The sequence below is a fragment of the Somniosus microcephalus genome, chromosome 20 (assembly GCF_052327205.1).
Source record: "Somniosus microcephalus isolate GS21.2 chromosome 20, FLI_Smic_1.0, whole genome shotgun sequence".
Classification (NCBI taxonomy): Eukaryota; Metazoa; Chordata; class Chondrichthyes; order Squaliformes; family Somniosidae; genus Somniosus; species Somniosus microcephalus.
In genome coordinates this window covers 73455638-73472344 of record NC_141006.1, presented here as the reverse complement: position 1 = coordinate 73472344, position 16707 = coordinate 73455638, and the positions used below count along the sequence as shown (strand labels likewise).

Below are 16707 nucleotides of genomic sequence, written 5' to 3'. Positions count from 1 at the left end.
GAGTGACCATAACATGGTTGAATTCCATATTCAATTAGAGGGTGAGAAGGTTGGATCTCAAACAAGCGTGCTAAGCTTGAATAAAGGAGACTATGAAGGTATGAGAGCGGAATTGGGTAGAGTGGATTGGGAAAATAGATTAAAGGGTAAGACGATACATGATCAGTGGTGTACATTTAAGGAGTTATTTTACAACTTCCAAAAAATATATATTCCACTGAGAAGAAAAGGGTGTAAAAGAAAAGACAGCCATCCGTGGCTAAGTAAAGAAATTAAGGATAGTATTCGACTAAAAACAAGGGCATATAAGGTAGCCAAATCTAGTGGGAGGATAGAGGATTGGGAAAACTTTAAAAGACAGCAAAAAATAACAAAAAGATTAATTAAGAAAGGGAAGATAGATTATGAAAGTAAATTAGCAAAAAATATAAAAACAGATCGTAAGAGTTTTTATAGTTATATAAAAAGAAAAAGGGTGGCTAAAGTAAATGTTGGTCCCTTAGAGGATGAGACCGGGAAATTAATGGTGGGAAATATGGAGATGGCAAAAAACACTGAATGAATATTTTGTACCAGTCTTTACAGTAGAGGACACTAAGAATGTCCCAACACTGGACAAACAGGGGGCTATAGGGGGAGAGGAGCTAAACACGATCAAAATCACTAAGGAAGTGGTACTCAGTAAAATAATGGGACTCAAGGCGGATAAATCGCCTGGACCGGATGGCTTACATCCTAGGGTCTTGAGGGAAGTGGTGGTAGGGATTGTGGATGCATTGGTAATAATTTTCCAAAACTCCCTGGACTTGGCAAAGGTCCCGGCAGACTGGAAAACTGCTAATGTAACACCCTTATTTAAAAAGGGCAGTAGGCAGAAGGCTGGAAACTATAGACCGGTTAGCCTAACATCTGTGGTCGGTAAAATTTTGGAGTCCATTATTAAGGAGACAGTAACAGGACATTTGGATAATCATAATTTAATAGGACAAAGTCAGCATGGTTTTATGAAGGGGAAGTCATGTTTGACAAATTTGCTGGAGTTCTTTGAGGAAGTAACATATAGGGCGGATAAAGGGGAACCAGTGGACGTAGTGTATTTAGACTTCCAAAAGGCATTTGACAAGGTGCCACACAAAAGATTATTGCTTAAGATAAAAAATCACGGGATTGGGGGTAATATTCTGGCATGGATAGAGGATTGGCTATCTAACAGAAGGCAGAGAGTTGGGATAAATGGTTCATTCTCAGACTGGCAATCAGTAACTAGTGGTGTTCCGCAGGGGTCAGTGCTGGGTCCCCAACTCTTTACAATCTATATTAACGATTTGGAGGAGGGGACCGAGTGTAACATATCAAAGTTTGCAGATGATATTAAGATGGGGGGGAAAGTAGTAAGTGAGGAGGACATAAAAAACCTGCAAGGGGACATAGACAGGCTAAGTAAGTGGGCAGAGATTTGGCAGATGGAATACAATACTGGAAAGTGTGAGGTTATGCACTTTGGCAGGAAAAATCATAGAGCAAGTTATTATCTTAATGGCAAGAAACTGGAAAGTACTGAAGTACAAAGGGATCTGGGGGTCCTGGTGCACGAAACTCAAAAGGTTAGTATGTAGGTGCAGCAAGTGATTAAGAAGGCCAATGGAATGTTGGCTTTCATTGCTAGGGGGATAGAATATAAAAATAGGGAGGTATTGCTTCAGTTGTACAAGGTATTGGTGAGACCGCACCTGGAATACTGCATACAGTTTTGGTGTCCATACTTAAGAAAAGACATACTTGCTCTCGAGTCAGTACAAAGAAGGTTCACTCGGTTAATCCCGGGGATGAGGGGATGGACATATGAGGAGAGGTTGAGTAGATTGGGACTCTACTCATTGGAGTTCAGAAGAATGAGAGGCGATCTTATTGAAACATATAAGATTGTGAAGGGGTTGGATCGGGTGGATGCGGGGAGGATGTTCCCGATGGTGGGTGAAACTAGAACTAGGGGGCATAGTCTTAGAATAAGGGGCTGCTCTTTCAAAACTGAGATGAGGAGGAACTACTTCACTCAGAGGGTGGTAGGTCCATGGAATATGCTGCCCCAAAAAGCTGTAGAAGCTGTAGAAGCTACATCATTACATAAATTTAAAACAGAAATAGACAGTTTCCTAGAAGTAAAGGGAATTAAGGGTTACGGGGAGCGGGCAGGAATTTGGACATGAGTCTAGGTTCGGATCGGACATGGCCCTGTGGGTAGCGGAGCGGGCCCAGGGGCCGTGTAGCCTGATCCTGCTCCTATTTCGTGTGTCTAATTCTGTTAGATTCAGGAGATGGTTCTGTGATAGTAGATTGGCGGTTAGGATCAGATCAGCCATGATCTTATTGAATGGCGGAGCAGGCTCGAGGGGCCGATTGGCCTACTCCTGCTCCTATTTCTTATGTTCTTATAATGAGGGAAGGTTCTCATTTAAGGATGGAGTTAATCCCCTAGCATGATATTGACACGTTATTTTTGGCAAATAGCCAGAGTTGTCACAACCAGGCCATTCAAATCCTTGTGTTTCGAAATGCAGAACAAAATGTAATTGATGCAAGTACAACGCTCACCATCTACTTGCATCAGGTCTGTAAAGTTGACTTGGGATCACAGAGGACAAAGAACAATGACCTCTCCTGTGTATAGATGAGAAACAATATCACCAGTGTCTTGTCATCTCCGATTGATAGTCAGCCTTATGTAGACAATGTAGACTTGTTATAAACTTCAAAACAATGAGTTTGCATTTTTATTTTTTTTCCGGGTGGTCTCCATTTTGTAAGTAGTTGATATTTTTAAAAATAGGAGTTGAAACCCTGAAGACCCTACCCGCACACTGCTTTGATTAAATTTAAAATAAATGGGAAGACAGACAGAAAATTTGGTCAACAGTGATGAACTCAAGTTTCAATCTAATCATAATTCCAATCTTAAACATGTCATGGCATCAATTTTAACCTCAATACTTTATACCAGTAAATAGAAAAATGATACATATGGAGAATTTTTAAATCTTGCATTAGATTTGTTTTAATCAGAATAGATAGTGCACTCAACTAATCAAGCATCAAATGAGAAAAGTCAGATAACAGTGAAAAACTGTGACAAGGTTGTTGTTCCCTAGTGAGAAGGAAGGAACAAATAACACACCAATCACCACACTTTTTTTATTACTTAGGGGCTTAAAAGTAATCATCTGCCAATATTTATCCAGAGACTAAGTGCTCAGCGTGTTTTTAAATCCCTTTTTGTTAGATCAATATATGATGGCACACAAGTCAGCTTGGACTTATTTACGTTCCTTGAAATCTAACAAAACATCTGCATCATAACATCTGCAATACTTTTATACATGTGTAACACTGCTTCCTTGTTTAATCACATTAAGAATACATTAACATAACATCGGGAATTCATTTGACTTCAACCATCCATGCAAGTCCTGCTAATGTTTAAAAATATCTAAATATTTCTTTATGACAGCAAAAAAGTTTAAAATATTTTCTTTCCTTACACTTTTTTGAGTCTCCTTGCGCCACACACCACCTTCCCTGGACAATAAAGTGAACAGATTGAATAGAATGACCCTATATTCTCTGGCATTTAGAAGAATGAGAGGTGATCTAATTGAAACGTATAAAATTCTTGGGGGCAAGGTATTGACTTGGATAGAGAACTGGTTGGCAGACAGAAAGCAAAGAGTTGGAATAAACGGCTCTTTTTCCGAGTGGCAGGCAGTGACTAGTGGGGTACCGCAGGGATCGGTCCTTGGACCCTGTTAAGTCTGTGTGTTATAATGAGAATTACTACACAGACCACAAGAGTAACTTTTAACAGGTCTTTACTAGTCGAAGGTCCGGGCTGAACTGCCCAATAAATCATTACACAGCACTTATATACCGGTGTGGTCACCACCAGTATTACAGTATACAGCAGCCAAGATAAAGTAGTGCAACTCTTAAAATAGTTCTCTTAAAGGTGGAACGGTTCTCTTAAAGGTGGAACGGTTACATACACTACAATCCTCCCTTTTTAGCTTAACAGTATATATTTCCCATTAAACATAACATCATAACATATATACACAATTTCATGTAAAAACAGTTCACAGATTCAGTCTCTGAGGAGGCGCCTCCTGCGCTTCCTGACTCGGTTCGGATAACGCCTCGGTGGTGTAGTAGTTCTCGGTGGTGTAGTAGGTTCTCGTTGTTGGGGTGACTCATCTAATAGTCCTTCGCTGGACTTAACAGCTTGAACTTTCGTAACTTCAGAACCAGCATTGCTGACTTCTAAAGGCTCGAGTACCTTGGGAAGTTTTTCTACTTCCAGACTGATTTGGCTCAGTTCGGAGGGACCACCTGCGTGACCTGGTAGGGGTGATAATGGTTCAGATGAATCATCATCTTCTGCTTCTTCTCTATTGTCTTCTATTTCCTCCATCACTTCCGCTTTTGCCTCTGCCATCAATTCCCTGAGTGGCTTATTACTGCTGACACTGCTCACAAAAGGGTGCTCTTTCTTCTTAGCTTTCAACTGATCGATGAATTTGACATATTCCCTTTCTTGCTCAGCTTTGATTCGTTTGGCCTCATCGCGCAGACGGTTTGTGTGTTCCTGCTCCATTTTCTCAATCAGCTGCTTCTGCTGTCTTTCCAGATTCTCCCACTCTGTGTCAAAGAACTTTTTCTTTGCATTCATCTCTTGCTCAAAACGGCGAATCATTTGTTCTAATTGCTGTTGTAGTTTGAAATTGAGTTGAGTTCGAGCCCGGTGTTCCTCAGAAATGTGCATGTCTGTAGACTGGACAGACTCAGAATTCTCTGTCAAACTATGTTGTTGTTGTTCAGTGGAATTCTGTTCTGATACTTTGTTCTCTTCTGAAGCATTTATGCACTCCTTCGGTTTTCCATCATTAGTCTGCAAGTCCCTTTTAGACTTGTCTTTTGCACATGGGCTGGTCTTACCATCATCAGTTCCAGAGTCTGAGCTGATTGTCTTCACCGAGTTCTCACTCTCTGCTTTGTCACTGTCACTGCTGCATATACCCTCATCCAATATTCTGGACAATCGTTCAGGTTTGACATCTTTCTTTTTCCCGGAATCTACCGTTATTGCTTTTAGGGAGTGCCAGTCCATATTTATTTTCCTGATCCACTCCCGTCCCAGAAGTGGTGGACCTCCCTCAGGTAGTACATATATGTCCATTCCTTGGTGTGCTTTGCCCTTGTGTACCACCTTGACTTTTATCTTTCCGATGGGGTATACTCTTTGCCCCGTGTATGTCTGCAATACTATCTCCGTATCCCGTAGGGGAATATGTGTGAATAACTTTTTGTAATCTTGCTTATTCATGACCGTCAACGCCGATCCGGTGTCCAATTCCATCTTCACGTGGACTCCTGCTATCTGCAGTGTGACCCAGATAGTTTGTCGGTCAGCTTCCTTACTCACATTGTGAATTCTCAGACTACCCAGTTCCTTGCTGTTGGAGTCTGAATCCGAATTCTGTTCATCCGAACTCTTCTCAGCCACCTTATGTACCTTTCTGCACTTTTCCTGCGGTGACTTTTTGTTGCTGGTCTTCTTTCCTGACCGGCATACTTTAGCTATGTGACCAAGCTTGCCACATTTTCTACATTCCTGGTTTTTAAACCAGCATTGGTTCTGATCGTGTGTTGTCTTTCCACAACGATAACATTTCGTTGTACCCAAAGCCATTTGATCTACGCTGAGTACCGCTGCCTTCAGCTGCATTTCCGCAGTGCCTCTCGCTGCGGCTTCGTGCGATGCTGCAATAGTGACAGCCTTATCAAGTGTAAGATCATTCTCTTCAAGCAGCCGCTTTTGGGTTCCTTCTTTCGACAATCCACACACGAATTTGCCTCTCAGTGCCTCTGTCAGTCTTTCCCCAAACTGACAGTATTTCGCTAGCTTACGCAGTTCAATTAAGTACTCCGCGTTGCTTTCCTCTTTCAGTTGCGTTCTCGCATAAAATTTAAATCGTTCCACTAACATCAGCGGTGTGGGGTTCAAATGATTCTTCAGGACAGCAACAATATTAGCGAAAGTCTGATCCGCCGGTTTAGCTGGTGATAGAAGATGCTTCAATAGCCCGCATGTCTTCGCACCCATTGAGTTTAGTAAGGTTAGTGCTTTATCTTCATTTGATATTTTATTTGCCTTACAATATATCTCTATGCGTTCTACATACGTGGCCCAATCTTCAACATCGGGATCGAAATCGTTGATGTTACCATGCTTAGGCATCCTCACAATCTTCTTGAGAAACCAAAAAGAAATTTTTCTTTTATTTTTTTTTTTCAAAATGGCGGTTTCCCGCGCTTGTCTTCTTCCCCCGCTGGCTGTAATGGCGATTGCCATATTGCTGCATTCGCCCTCCCCCAGCGGTTCTCGAACCATGCCTCCCAGCCCCTCTTGCAGTCCGGTCCTTTCCCCTCGGCTGCGGCTGAGTTCTCCGCGGTTTTTTTATTTTCTCCCGCGCCTTACGCTGTCCCTGTCGCTGCGCCTCGCGGCCTCGGTAGCTGCCCGGCCTTTTTCACCGGTCGCGGTCGAGCTCCCTCTCGACGCTGTTGCGTCTCCCAGCCCGCTTGCAGCCCGGTCTTTCGCACCGGCTGCGTTTGCCTTCACCGCGGCTCCCTTGCCTTACGCTGTCCCGGTCGCTGCGCCTCGCGGCCTCGGTAGCTGCCCGGCCTTTTTCACCGGTCGCGGTCGAGCTCTCTCTCGACGCTGTTGCGTCTCCCAGCCCGCTTGCAGCCCGGTCTCTCACACCGGCTGCGTTTGCATTCACCGCAGCTTCCGTGCCTTACACTGCCCCAGTCTCAGCGCCTCTGGCCCCGACTTCTGTCCGGCTCTTTTCCCCGGCCGTGGTCGAGTTCTCCGCCCTTATATCCTCCGTTTTTCCCTCCCCTACTTCACAGCCAACGTGGCCGACTTGCTGCTCGTCGCTGATCGGCTTACCCACCACCGTGATAGAAGGGATGATCACTGCCTGTTGCTGATGGAAGGCTTCGTGTCAGAATTCTTCCTTTGCTCTGCAGACCCGAGTCTTTTCTCAGCAGAATGATGAGGGCGGATGCCTCTTCTCGACGCCCGTTAAACTGCCTTGGATGTATCTCTGCCGCAGGGTAAGATCGTACTCGTCGCCACTGTTAAGTCTGTGTGTTATAATGAGAATTACTACACAGACCACAAGAGTAACTTTTAACAGGTCTTTACTAGTCGAAGGTCCGGGCTGAACTGCCCAATAAATCATTACATAGCACTTATATACCGGTGTGGTCACCACCGGTATTACAGTATACAGCAGCCAAGATAAAGTAGTGCAACTCTTAAAATAGTTCTCTTAAAGGTGGAACGGTTCTCTTAAAGGTGGAACGGTTACATACACTACAGACCCCAGCTATTCACAATATATATTAATGATCTGGACGAGGGAACTAGATGTAATATCTCCAAGTTTGCAGATGACACAAAGCTGGGTGGGCGTGTGTGCTGTGAGGAGGATACCGAGAAACTCCAGTATGATTTGGACAGGTTGGGTGATTGGGCAGAAGCATGGCAGATGCAATATAACATGGATAAATGCAAGGTTATCCACTTTGGTGTCAAAAACAGGAAGGCAGATTATTATCTAAATGGCAATAGATTGGGAGAAGGGGAAGTGCAACGAGACCTGGGCGTCCTTGTGCACCAGTTGCTGAAAGTAAGCATGCAGGTGCAGCAGGCGGTTAAGAAGGCAAATGGTATGTTGGCCTTCGTAGCGAGAGGGTTTGAGTGCAGGAACAAGGATATCTTGCTGCAGTTGTACAGGGCCTTGGTGAGGCCACATCTTGAGTATTGTGTGCAGTTTTGGTCGTCTTATCTGAGGAAGGATGTTCTTGCCATGGAAGGAGTGCAGCGAAGATTCACCAGGCTGATACCTGGGATGGCAGGAATGATGTATGAGGAGAGATTGGGTCGATTGGGCTTGTACTCGCTGGAGTTTAGAAGAATGAGAGGGGATCTCATCGAAACTTATAAACTTCTAACAGGACTAGACAGACTCGATGCTGGAAGGATGTTCCCGATGGTCGGGGAGTCCAGAACCAGGGGTCACAGTCTAAGGATAAGGGGTAAGCCATTTAGGACAGAGATGAGGGTGAATTTCTTCACCCAGAGAGTGGTGAACCTGTGGAATTCTCTGCCAAAGAAGGCAGCAGAGGCCAATTCATTAAATATATTCAAGAAGGAGTTAGATATATTTCTTAAGGCTAAAGGGATCAAGGGATATGGGGAGAAAGCAGGGACAGGGTACTGAATTTGGATGATCAGCCATGATCTCATTGAATGGCGGAGCAGGCGCGACGGGCCGAATGGCCTACTCCTGCTCCTATCTTCTGTGTTTCTATGTTTCTACACAGATTGACAGGGTAGATGCTGAGCTGCTGTTTCCCCTGGCTGGAGAGTCGAGAAGCAGGGGTCATAGTCTCAAGGTAAGGGGTCGGCCATTTAGAACTGAGATGAGAAATTTCTTCACTCAGAGGGCGGTGAATCTTTGGAATTCTCTACCCCAGAGGGCTGTGGAGGCTCAAGGCTGAGATTGATAGATTTTTGGGGAATCAAGGATATAGGGATAGGGTGGGAAAGTGGAGTTAATGTAGAAGTTCAGCAAGAATTGAAGTGCCTACTGGGTTCACACAGGAAGAATATCCACTTGGGCAAGATACTAAAAGGCTTCTGGCACTGTATCCCAGCCTAGGTTAGTGCCTTTGAGAGGAGAGGTAAGGGATGGGGTGGGAAATACATCACAAACTACAGTGCATTCAAAATACATACAATTAATTTTAACTCAAATTTCATTATTGGTGTACCAAAAATGACTACGGTAAAATTGACTAAAGTGAAAACTGGAACATCCTTAAACCCAGTGACATGGATTAAATGTATTCATACCTTCCTCAATTCACAAGGAGATTACAAAAAAATAATTTCTATGTAACTGCTTTCAAATAACAAAATGTTCCAAGGCACCTTATAGGGAGTACAGTGATGATCAAGTAGGACTTGGGGGGAGGTAACTTAACACGTAGCCAAAGATAAAAGTTTAGAAAAAGGTTTTGAAGATGGGGTCGTGGCAAAACAAGAAGGTTTAATAAGGGAATTCCAGAATGCAAGAGCTTGGTAGTTGAAGGCTCTGGCATTAAGGGTAGAGTAGATCTGAGTTTGACATCCTCTTTCCACAAAAGTCAATGCGAGCCATGCACAGATGGGTTCAGCTCTGAACTTACATAAGGTATCCATCACCTCCCCCGTTAAATGCAATAGATATGCACCATTGTAAAATGGACAATCATCCTACTGTAAAAATGAGAAATGTACATTGAACCAAAGAGAACTAGATTTTAGTTGCATTAAATGAGGAACCAGGTGGTAGTGTGTGGAAGCAAACCTCCACCCTATAACGATAGCAAAATACTGCAGATGCTGGAAATCCGAAATAACAACAGAAAATGCTGGAAAAACTCAGCAGGTCAGGCAACATCCGTAGAGAGAAATTTGAGTTGACATTTCGGGTCGGAACCCTTTTTCAAAACTGGAAAGGAAATAAAATAGATCGAAGGCAGGGCTGCGATCGAACAAAAGAAGTAAAAGAGACATTAAAAGGTATTCAAAACCAGACGAGATGGTAATAGGCCAGTGGAGACAAAAGACAGCTGAGATTAGGTGTGAAGTGTACTGGCAGGATAAGAGACAGCTGCCAGGTGGGGGGGGGGGCGGGGGGGGGGGAAGGAGGACCCAAAACAAAGGGGTGGAAAAAATATATAAGGCTGCAAAGTGCCTAATCGGAAGATGAGGTGCTGCTCCCTATAAAATTGTTTGATCGCCAAAGCTTCTACAGTATGCTACTGACATTATTCTAAGAATTACTCACATCTAACATCCCGATACACAATGGACAGTCGATTCTTTCAGAAACAATCAAGTCGCATGCTCTTCTCTCAACCATGATCCCTCTTTAACTCGACATCAAGCAATATCTCAAAATGAGCATCTTGAATTGGTAAACAAGTTTTGCCTCTCCCATGAGATTACATGGCTGGAGGGGGAGGGCGGGGTAGAGAGTAAAGTGTTTAGTCACGATACTCCGGCCATCATGGCTCAATGGACCAGCTGGTCTTTCCCTGCCCGTCAATTTTGTATGTTCGTAAATCAAAAATCTCTATTACACTAAAATGAAACCAGAAGCATTCCTGCTCCTGTGCCAGCCTGCTGGGATCTTCTGGAGAGGATTATTAAAACACATTTTCCACCGTTCCTTGTAAAACACCCCAAAATCTATTTAAAAAAGGGTAATTCTTTCTCAATAGCAGATGAAACTCTCAAAGTACATTCTCATTTTTAACAGGTCAGATAGATACTAAACAGTGAAGCTTAAAGGTTTTACAAAAGCAAAGTGTACCTCTTCACTATCACAGCAAACCATTTAAGCAAGTTGGTGTATGTTTAATCTGAACATCTGTTTAGCATTTACAATCAAGTGCTTCATTTGATAAAAACCAGGCAGAGTATGAAGCAACTGTTCTCCTGCCATTTTCAGGCCTTTCTCCTCACCCATGTCAAAAAGTAACTTGTTCCAGTAATCCCTCCATGGCCTCGTCCCTCTCTATCTCTGTAACCGCCTCCAGCCCCACAACCCTCCGAGATATCTGCTCTCCTCGAATTCTGGCCTCCAGCGTCTCGGATTTTAATCACCCCACCATTGGTGGCGGTGCCTTCAGTTGCCAAGGCCCTAAGCTCTGGGATTCCCTTCCTGAACCTCTCCGCCCCTCTTTCTCCTTAAAACCTACCTCTCATCTGCCCTAATATCTCATGTGACCAAGTGTCAGATTGTGTTTGATAACGCTCATGTGAATTGTGACGTTTACTACATTAAAGGTGCTATATAAATGCAAGTTGCTGTTTTATTAAAGAAAGGCACATGTTCATTAAGAGTTCCTTTTGTGGTCTAGAACTAAAATCTAGTACTCTTCAGTTCTGCTTAAATCGAAACTTTCCTGTTTCAATATTTGGGGCTGTAACTACTTTCATTGGGTTGTCAAGTTAATCATTAATGTTACACCATTGCCCTCCAGAGGCAGAAGGCACAATTACAGGTCAACACAACACCTGCATAAACTCATACGATAGCAAAATACTGCAGATGCTGGAAATCCGAAATAACAACAGAAAATGCTGGAAAAACTCAGCAGGTCAGGCAACATCCGTGGAGAGAAATTTGAGTTGACGTCTCGGGTCGAAACCCTTTTTCAAAACTGGAAAGAAAAGAAAATAGATCGAAGGCAGGGCTGCGATCGAACAAAAGAAGTAAAAGAGACGATAAAAGGTATTCGAAACCAGACGAGATGGTAATAGGCCGGTGGAGACAAAAGGCAGCTGAGATTAGGTGTGAAGCGTACTGGCAGGATAAGAGACAGCTGCCATGTGGGAGAGAGAAACAAAAGAAAGGGGGGGGGGGGGTGAAAAGGAAGACCCAAAACAAAGGGGTGGAAAAAATTATAAGTAAAAAAGTAATAGGTGCCTTCCGGACTCAATATCGAGTTCAACAATTTCAGATCATAACCTCGGCCCCTATTACTTTACTTATAATTTTTTCCACCCCTTTGTTTTGGGTCTTCCTTTTCACCCCCCCCCCTTCCTTTTGTTTCTCTCTCCCACCTGGCAGCTGTCTCTTACCTGCCAGTACACTTCACACCTAATCTCAGCTGCCTTTTGTCTCCACCAGCCTATTATCATCTTGTCTGGTTTCGAATACCTTTTATTGTCTCTTTTACTTTTGTTTGATCGCAGCCCTGCCTTCGATCTATTTTATTTTCTTTCCAGTTTTGAAGAAGGGTTTCGACCCGAAACGTCAACTCAAATTTCTCTCCACGGATGTTGCCTGACCTGCTGAGTTTTTCCAGCATTTTCTGTTGTTATCCTGCATAAACTCAACTCGGCTATTAATGCAGGTGATGCCAGAATCACGTGTTTTAATGGAGAATAACTAAAGGCCGAGATGGATTATTATTAAGCTATGAATTATATGCAGGGAAGTTAGCACCAATGCACAAAGTAGAATTATTCAATGGCAACAAAAAAACAAACGTTTGGGTCTGAATTCTGCGTAACTTCAGAAAATGAATTAAAATCACTTCAGTTAATTCTTGCCCATGATTAACTGGAGCATGCAAAGGGCAACTTTTCAAACTTGCACCTTCACAATTGCCCAAATAATGCTTTGCTGTTTTGAGGCAAGATTGAGACTTAATGTGTCATGAATGTTTGAGGTGCAGCAGCAGAGACTGCAGTTTAAGCAACCTATTAAGTGATATTGGGCACAAGACCTGCTGAAATTGGGTTTCCTTTATACCTATAGAATTCAGGAAAAGATGCCAATTACATCTTGCTGTCGTATATGGAAGTTGCTGCCAAGTTACTGGGCGAGATTGACTATTGCATTGCAAGCAAGCATTTTACAGGGAATGTCAGCGTTTATCAACTCACCACCAACCTTCCCAAGAGTTTTGAGTCTTTAACCAGGGCTCCTGTTGTGTATGTACCTTTAAGGGAATAACTGGTCTCAGACTGCAGTACCGGCAGTGACCACCCCTGTATAAAAGGCCCTAGCAGGCTTCTGTAGTTTCAGTTTCCTGGTTGTCTCCATTCAGTAAAGACTTGTTATAATCAACTCCTGCAGTCCGTGTCTCAATTATACACGGACATAATACTGGCGACGAGTAAGAAACGAACTTACCTGCAACTCGGCAGCACCTCAGACGACGTTATTGAAGGTCGAAGCCAGAGGAAAGTAAAAAAAAAAAAATAATCCAAAGAAACTCGAGAAACGGGCGTCGACCGTGAGCAACCGCCCTCCAAATCATCGAATTGAAACGTACAGGAGAGACTGTCGAGAGCCAGGCTTGGTTCTCCAGTCTGTGGTTTCCCAGCTAATCGGGCTGGTGGCAGGTAGTGCACTGATCCTTCCTGGGCTGCGGCGGGCTAGCGCTCGATCGGGTGGCTCTGCAACGGGGCTGGGCAGTGAGTCGGGAAGCAAAGAGAGAGAGAGAGGGTGGAGCACACAGGGCGCGGCCGGTGCTTCGAAGCCGGGCAGCGTTCGGACCTAAGAAGAGGGAGGGAAGTGTCCCAGAGGGTCCGCTCCACGTCGGGAACGGTTCTTCAATTAACGGAGCAAATATTGAAGCGCGATAGAAAAATAAATATAATCGCCAGCAACAGCGTTGGCAGCAGCGGCAGCGGCGGGAAAGCGCGGGAGGTGCCATCTTAACTCGGCGGGGAAGAAGGAAAAGCACGGGAGGTGCCATTTTGATCCATCGGGGATGAAGGCAAAGCGCGGGAGGCGCCATCTTAGATTTTCAAGATGCCAAAGACTGGCGATATCACTGCCTTCGATAATGCAATAGAAGACTGGACCACGTATGTGGAAAGAGTCGAGGTATATTGCGAGGCAAACGAAATAGCCGATGAGAAAAAGGCATCGGTATTTCTAAATTTAATGGGCGCAAGAACGTACGGCCTACTGCGGGACTTGATTACTCCAGCCAAACCGAAGGCGAAGAGTTTTAACGAAATTGTTGCTATCCTATAGGAACACCTAAATCCTACACCGCTGCTGATAGCAGAAAGATTTAAATTCCACAGGAGAAATCAGCATAAAAATGAGGGCAATGCTGATTACCTTACGGAACTATGCAAGCTATCAAAGCACTGCCAGTTCGAAGCAGGACTGGCAGATACCTTACGGGACAAATTTGTCTGTGGACTCCTGAGTGAAGGAACCCAGAAGAGGTTACTCTCAGAGAAAGAGCTGACGCTAGATAAGGCTTTCAGCGTGGCAGTAGCGTATGAAGCAGCAGCAAGGGGAGCTGCGGAAATACAACAAAAGCCACAGGAATATGGCACCCACGAAATGACATGGGGATTTGCAAAATGTTATCGCTGCGGCAGAAAAAACCATGACCAGAAGGACTGCTGGTCGAAGGACAAAATATGCAGGCAATGCGGAAAGATGGGACACATTGCACGAGTTTGCAGGTCTGGGAAGAAGACCAACGACAACAAAAAGGCTACTAAGGAACCGTACAGGAAAGTACAAAAGATGATGGACAGTAGTTCCGAAGACCAGATGAGCGATAGTGAATCCGGGAACAAGAGACTAAGCTGTCTCAAACTTCACAACGTAATCGCAAAAGAGGATCACTGAACCATTTGGGTCACCCTCACGTTAGCAGGGTCCCAAGTCAAAATGGAATTGGATACAGGATCAGCTCTAACCATCACGAATCGACGAGACTATGAGTGGCTATTCTCACACATACCCTTGAGAGAGACATCCATTGTCTTGAGGACGTATACAGAGCAAAAAGTATACCCCAGAGGAAAAATAAGGGTGCCTGTCGAATACAACGGCAAGAAAATACAGAAATTGTATCTCTACATTCTGCAAGATGGTGGACCACCGTTATTGGGACATGAATGGATCAGAAAGATAAGTTTAGACTGGCACTCCATTCAGGCACTGACGGTGGCTGGTAAAAAGGATGACGACATCACTCCTGGATGATTGTCAACAATCTTAGCTGACGCCAAAGAGCTATTTCAACAAGAACAGGGCACTCTTAAAGGCGTAACCGCCTCGATAAAAATAGAGGAGAATGCAATTCCCAAGTTTTTCAAAGCAAGACCGGTACCATATGCAATTCACCCAGCCATCGAGGCAGAGCTGGAGAATCCATCGTTCCTGTCATGAAGAAAACGTTATACAATAAGTCTGAGGAGCCAAGGAAGGTTCCCATCTGTGGGGACTTCAAGGTGATGCACGGTGGCATAGTGGTTAGCACTGTTGCCTCACAGCGCCAGGGACCCGGGTTCAAATCCAGCCTTGGGCGGCTGTCTGTGTGGAGTTTGCACATTCTCCCTGTGTCTGCGTGGGTTTCCTCCGGGTGCTCCGGTTTCCTCCCACAGTCCAAAGATGTGCGGGTTAGGTTGATTTGACTATGATAAATTGACCCTTAGTGTTAGGGGATTAAATACGTGGGGTTACGGGGATAGGGTGGGATATGTGTCGGCGCAAGCTCGATGGGCCGAAATGGCCTCTATCTGCATTGTGGGGATTCTGTGTGTGTGTGATGGTGAACCCAGTCCTTCACAAAGTACAATATCCTCTGCCAAGGATAGAAGATATCTTCGCCTCACTATCTGGAGGGAAGCGTTTTACAAAAATTGACCTAGCACAAGCATATTTGCAGATGGAGGTTGAAGAATCCTCTAGGAAGTATCTCACGATAAACACTCACAAAGGTATTTACCAATATAATCGACTGGTATTCGGAGTAGCATCAGCTCCGGCGATATGGCAAAGGGCGATGGAACAAGTCCTGCAAGGGATTCCGGGGACTCAGTGTTACTTGGACGACATCCTAGTGACAGGTGAAGATGACAGTGAACACCTTGCCAACCTAGAGCAGGTACTCACTAGACTACGTGAACATGGGCTATGAGCCAATCGCCCCAAGTGCGAGTTTTTTAAGAAACAGATATCGTATTGTGGCCACGTGATTGATGAAGAGGGGTTGCATAAGTCCCCTGACAAAATTGAAGTGGTAGTTAAGGCTCCAGCGCCTGAAAATGTGTCGCAACTGAGGTCATTCCTTGGATTGGTGAATTACTACCATAAGTTTTTGCCGAATTTGTCCACAATTCTGCATCCACTGAACGCCCTACTACGAACGGGAGTAGCATGGAAATGGAGCGATGAATGTAAGTGGGCCTTTCAGAAGAGTAAGGACCTAATCACTTCAAGAGAAGTATTGGCTCACTACAACCCATCACTACCGATAAGACTGGTGTGGGATGCATCTCCCTATGGCATTGGGGCGGTACTGTCACATAAATTCCTTGATGGTTCAGAGAGGCCGATAGCTTTTGCGTCACGCTCGTTAACTTCAGCCGAGCGTAACTACGCCCTATGCCCAGATTGACAGAGAGGCCCTCAGGCTGGTGTGGGGGGTGAAGAAGTTCAATCACTACCTGCACGGTCAGAAATTTACTCTACTAACTGATCATCAACCTCTCGTCTCCATTTTCAACACTCAGAAGGGCGTACCAATAATGACGGCACAACGGCTACAGAGGTGGTCCCTTTTCCTAGGGGCACACCAGTATGACATCAAGTACAAAGGAACTAAACAGCATGGGAATGCTGATGGATTGTCGCGCCTACCGTTGCCGGCGGTGGAAGAAGAACTGGCAGTAGATCCAGTGGAGTTATTCCACTCGACTATAGTCGAATGTCTCCCTGTGACGAATGCAAACATAGAAAAGGAAACACGAAATGACCCGACACTCTCCTGGGTCTATGATTTAATGGTGAAGGGATGGCCAGCACATGGCGAACCACTGCTGCCAGCATTCTCGCCGAGAAGAGAACAGCTGTCAGTGTGCAGAGGAACCTTGATGTGCGGATCCAGAGTAGTAATTCCACCCAAATTGAAGGATAGAGTGCTCAATGAGCTTCATGAGGGTCATCTGGGAGGGGTAAAAATGAAGACCTTAGCCAGAGCGTTTGTGTGGTGGCCGGGAATCAATAGAGAAATCGAAGAGATGACCAAGAGCTGTACAGGATGCCA

The 16707-nt window shown here is 44.6% G+C and overlaps 1 long non-coding RNA gene across 1 annotated transcript in view; it reads right to left on the bottom strand.

Annotated features, from left to right (window-relative positions):
• LOC147103426 (uncharacterized) overlaps positions 1-10142 on the bottom strand; it is a 305115-nt gene extending 294973 nt beyond the window's left edge. The window contains exon 1 of the long non-coding RNA XR_015072999.1: positions 9954-10142. This is a non-coding gene — a long non-coding RNA (uncharacterized LOC147103426). The remainder of the gene's footprint in view (positions 1-9953) is intronic.
• Positions 10143-16707: the final 6565 nt, after the last annotated feature.